The sequence below is a fragment of the Mus musculus genome, chromosome 19, assembly GCF_000001635.26.
Source record: "Mus musculus strain C57BL/6J chromosome 19, GRCm38.p6 C57BL/6J".
Classification (NCBI taxonomy): domain Eukaryota; kingdom Metazoa; phylum Chordata; class Mammalia; order Rodentia; family Muridae; genus Mus; species Mus musculus.
Genome location: NC_000085.6, coordinates 59083652 through 59089317, shown reverse-complemented (window position 1 = coordinate 59089317; position 5666 = coordinate 59083652). Strand labels below are relative to the sequence as shown.

General features: G+C 47.5%; 1 pseudogene; it reads right to left on the bottom strand.

Annotated features, from left to right (window-relative positions):
* On the bottom strand, window positions 284–1831 carry Gm9276 (predicted gene 9276; annotated as a pseudogene).

Sequence of the window (5666 nt, the reverse complement as noted above, 5' to 3'; positions counted from 1 at the left end):
TGTGCTAGCATTACAGATGTGCACCACTATGCCTGCTTTATAGTGGGGGTCAAACCCAGTACCTGAGAGGCTACCCTACCAACTGAGTCACACCCACTGGTGTAGGATATTTGATCACATTGTGAACTTTGAGATTGTGTTATTTACTGAAATAACATTTCTAGTTGTGGTGGGGCTCAGTCTTTAGCAGACACCTTTAATCCCTCTGGTTGAAATACAGACATGCAGTTAGCACACACTTTATTTTATTTTATTTTATTTTATTTTATTTTATTTTATTTTTCAATGTTCAGTTTCCTTTAATGACCCCCATCTCCCCTGAAGGGTAGGTGCAGGCAGCTAGGCGACTGGCAAGACTTGTTCACTTGAAGATCTTGCCTTGATTGACGGCTTTGCCCAAATGCTGGAAGGTCCCCTCCCAGGAAAAGTACTCTCGAACCAGGGTCTGGGTCTCCTCGCTCCCAGGATCCAGTTTCCGCCATGTATACGACTCATATCCACCTGCCAATCTGGACTCAGAGGAAAGGCAAGCTCTTGGCCTCGGAAGACCCAAACACCAGAAATGGAGCTGCTGTTATTGGTTCCAAAGAAGGATAACACTAGCAAAGGCATTCTTCCTCAGTTTATCCAATCGCTGAAACATCCCAGTGATGAGGTTGCAACTCATGAAGGTCTGGGTGAGCTCTTCAGGGAAGCCGTACTCAGCATACCACAGGGACCAGCCATCTTTATCAAAGTGCTCCCAAAAATATGGCAGCGTCAGGGAAGCGGTACTCAGCATACCACAGGGACCAGCCATCTTTATCAAAATGCTCCCAAAAATATGGCAGGGCCACAGAGAGAGTGTCCTCATTGGAGTACTTACGCTTAAACTCATCCAACACAAAGGTACTCTTGGGCAGGTGAGCGAAAGGGTCCTTGGCCTTGGGCTCAGCAGCCAGTGCCTGCTCACACTCATCCATCTCTTCCTCAGGAGCTGGGGCAGCTGCCTTTTTTCCCTCCTTCCGCTCAGCCTGGGGTTTCTGCTTCTCCTCTCATGAACCCTTTTCTTTCCTTGGAGTATCTTTTTTAGGCTGGCTCTCTGCAAACTTCTTAGCATCAAACTGAGCCATCTTCTCACACAGCTTCACCTCCCCCAAGATAGCCCTGAACTGAGGCTGGTTAATGCAGGTAAGGAACCACCGGTTGGTATTGGGGAAGGCCTGGCGAAAAGAAGGCTCTAAGACCTGTTTATAGAGCCACAACAGGGTACAGACAACTGTGATATCAGCCAGTGTCACTCGCTTGCCCACCGGAAAAGTTGGAGACTTCAAGTGAGTGTCCAGCAGCCCCAGGATTTGCTTCACCTCCTCTTTTGCATTTTCAGTGGCCTGTTTGTTGTTATGCATAATGCCCAAGGTGGGGAACACACAGGTACTAGCTGGAGGAACGATGTCACTGTCAGCAAAGCTGACCCACTGCACCACCTGAGCTGCTGCCTCTGGCGTACTTCCTCGCAGCTCCTCTTTGCTTACATAATAGGCAATGGCATTGCTCTCAAACACACAGAATCCATCATCACCCTCAAATGCTGGAACCTTGCCGGCAGGAAATTTTCGGAGAAATTCAGGGGTGCGGTTGGTTTGGCTAAAGTGGAAGTGGGGTGGTGCGGAGAGCACGCGGACCTGAGCCCTGCTGTACTGAGCAGCGATGAGGGCCTTGAAGACCCTCCAGTTTTCAGGGTATGTGTACAGGCTCCCAGCCACCATGGTGATCCCGCAGAGAAAGGGGGTGGGGCTGTCGGTGCTGCCACAAAGTAAGCCACAAGGGAGACAAGGGAGGAGGAAAGGAGTAGCACACACTTTAATCCTAAACAATGAAGGTAAAGTTAGTTTGTAGAAGGAAGCACCCACGTTTAAAAGTAATGTCTAATTGAGTGGCAAACAAAGTGATGAATCAGAGTAAGATTTGACAAAGTTGGATATGCCCAACTCTCACAAGAAGAGAGAGGAAAGGGAAGCTACTTAGGAGGGAGCAATGCAGAGACAGAGAGAGGAAGCAGTTTTACTGAGACAGTTGTATAGAGACAGGCTAGACACAATCAAAGACAGTACAAGCCAGAGAATGAGAAGGAGCAAAGAGATCAGAACAGATTGCTAGAGTTAGTTTGAAGCCAAGCACAGCAATTCCAGAGAAACTGAGAGAAGCAGTCTGGAAAAAGGACACGTGATGCTTTGCCAGAGCAGATGCTTGAGCGGACACATGATGTTTGAAAAGGATATAAATATGGATGACACTGTGTGGTATTGGTTCACTTTGTCACTCTTTGCTGGTCTTCATTTGTCATGACTCTGTAGAGAGAAATGCACCAAAGACCATCTGATGATGTTCTGGTGGCTTCTTGCCACTTCTGAGGACTCAGACTGACGAGCCTCACAGTTTCTGCTGCATCAAGCAACCACTGCTGATTACTGTGAACTAAACTGCTGATATCCTGACAAAATTTGATTCAACCCAAAGAACTATTTATAAACAGGTCCACATCCTCCTTTGTCCTATTAACCTTCCACTGCTTCTGGTAGGTGGTAGGTTAAAAGGGAGGTTAAAGCATTTAAGTACACTTATTAAAGTAGGTGTTTAAAAAAGTCTAAGCCCACAGGTGGTATATATATGTATATGTATATGTATATGTATATATGTATATGTATATATTTCAATATTCCTAATACATCTGTATGTCCAAGTTCACAAGCACCAAACAACCAATGCAAAAGGAAAACGTCATGTGAAAGACAAGCTGGAAATAGTTGTGGGGAATAGTAAAGTGCTTTTGAAAGAAAGTTCATGGACTCGCTCAAGCAAGAAACCAAAGTGGATTACCTTGAGGACCCTCGGCAACAATTCGTGAAGGAAGACAAATGAAGGTGGTGGAACTGTAAGAGGAAGAGGCCTAGAGGCTGCTGGGAAATGAGAAGATAGCCAGGTGAACGGATGGAAGGGAAGCAGAAAAGGTCAGGAGAATTCTTCTCCATGATCAGAAGGAAAGCACTGCCTGTGAACTTCAATAGAATTGGTCCTTCCGGTTCGAGGAGGGTCAGTAGATGTAACCGTGGTTGATGTCCGAAGCCTTTAGCTGTTTGCACAGCGAGAGTTGAGCTAACAGAGTAACTGAAGAATTGCCAATAGAAATAGATACTGAAGTTGAAGGGCCAGCAAGATGGCCCATTGGGTAAAGGCACTTGCCACCAAGCCAGGTGTCCAGAGTTTGACCCTCACTCAAGTCTGGAACCCACCAGGTTGAAGACAAGGATCCGTCCTCACAAGTTGTCCTCTGCCCTCAACACGTGTGCTGTAGCATGTGCATCCACATACAGACCAACAAGAAATGAACATTATTTAAAATTTTAAGGGAAGAAGGCTATATGGTGTGCTGAGATTCCAGTTTCATTTTAAATGCTTCCCTTGAGAGAGCTGCCAATCAAAGTAAGGAGAAGCAGGACAAGCATGAGGGTGGGAGGCATGGGAGGAGCTATGGGTGGGGTCCAGCTGGCAAGCCGTGGGTTCCAAGCTATGCTCATCTGATGGTAGTGACAGCTTCCCCTTGGGGGGCCCTCAAACCCTTCCCATCACTCCACCAGGTTCAAAAGTTGCAGTATTTCCAGAGACCAAGTTTACAGACCAACTTCCCATGTTTCTAAAGCCAAATGACTTATAACATCAAAATATTAATTATAACAGTTTAGGAGCCAGTAAAAGGCTTAGTTAGTAGTTGAAGGGGTTTGCCGCCAAGCCTGAGAAGCCGAGTTCAGTCCTGGGACCCACATAACGGAAGGTGAGAACCAGCTCTTGTAAGCTGACCTCTGACCTCACATGTATGCTGTGCTGTGTGCTCCCCTAAAATAGTGTAATTTAAAACTTTAAAACAACATTCTGCAATCATTTAGGCTGAGCAAGACTGCTGTTTCCATGGAGTCTTATCACGTCTAATGTACTGTGAAGGATGTTTGGAGGGCTGTGCCAGCAACGTCACTTCCCTGCCATCCCTACAGTTTTTATTGTGTGTCTGTACAGCGCAGTTTTTTGTTTTGTTTTGTTTTTGTTTTGTTTTTTTAAAAAAACACATAAAGCCAGGCTGTAGCAGAGTTGACTGTAGCCCACTCTCTGTGAGAAACCAACCTCTGTTATTGGCAGCTTATTGATTTATTTATTCAACTCAACTACACCTGGAGGGTAGTGTTAGAACTGCGAATCCATATTCCTGTGTGAGGTAAATTTGTCAACTTGATTCATGTTTACGTACAGTCTCTTCTGCTTTTAGCCTTACAGCATCCAGCCAAAATATTCTTTCTTAAAAAACGTCATTGATTCTTCGTGAGTTTCACATCATGCTCCCCAGTCCTGCTATCTCCCTGTCTCTTCATATCTGCCTTTCACCCTTGTAATCTCTTTTCAAGATAAAACACACAGGCAAGCAAGCAAGCAAACAAAAGCATAGAGAACACCTCATCATGGAAGCTACAGTGTGTCACAGTGTGTCCCTCTGTCCACACATCTTCCCTTGCAAATGTTCATTGTAATGTGTCATTAGATTCGAGATCTCTGGCTTCTGTGACACCGTCAATATTGAATCCTCATCAGGACTCCTCCTAGTTATCCTGTTGTGGCCCTGTGTCATGGAGATCCTGCAGCTTTGGCACAGAAGGACCGGCCAGTTCACATGTTCCACCTGTTTGCAGATGATGTAGATTTTGGGGTGGGCCAACTCAGCACCCTGGATCTGGGCCTGAGTGGTAGCTGAGCAGGTCATCCTGCCGGCTCTCCCTTATCTGCACCACCAGGGTGAGCTCTGCTCCAGCTAGGCCACCCAATGTCACCATCAGCAGGAGGCCGAGTCTCCTGCTCTCTTGCTCCCTGCTCTCAGGCTGGCTCGTCAGTATATGTGCCTCCAGAGCCAGTTCTTTGCTGCTCAGTTGAGGTTGGGGTCCACTTTTCTGAGTGCTACAGCCTGTGAGGGGCTGGGACAGCTCTCTAGCTCTCAAACTCTTACGGCTGGCTCACCCATGCCTTCACCATCAGGGCCAGCTCTGTTGTGCTGCCCAAGTGAGGTGAAGGGCCTGCTCTTCCCAGTGCTACCAACGGAGAGAGATGGGTGGAAGTATGACTGCAACCAGGGAGGGGCGGGGCCGTTATCCTCTCCGCTCCCCTGTAACTGCCTCAACCAGGTACATCCCGTGTTTTCTAGTGGTAATATGAGCTAGGGATATTTACACCAAACCTTGAAACTGCATAGGCATGGACTCAGACATGGCCCTCAGTGGCAGCTCGCGCTGGGATCTCACCATGGCCCCAGGTAGTGGAGCTGGCCACCGGTAACAGGCTACTCCTCTCCACCCTGGAGTCTCCAGTTCCATCTCTCATCATAATGCTCAAGCTACTCCACTTCTCTTTCTCTCCCATCTGACCACCACATACTAGGAGTATTGTGGTGGCTCCCGCTGCAGCCTGGCCACGCCCCTGGGCAGCATCCTACATCCACGCATCATGGAGTGGCAGGAAGTGGGTGTTTACGGCTTGCCTGTGCCATGTGCTGCTGGATGACAAGTCTGTGGGTGGCATGACATCCCCAGGTCTCTGTGTATCCTCCTCCTGTGCTGCGCTGCGTAGTTTTGATTTTATTTATTTGATCT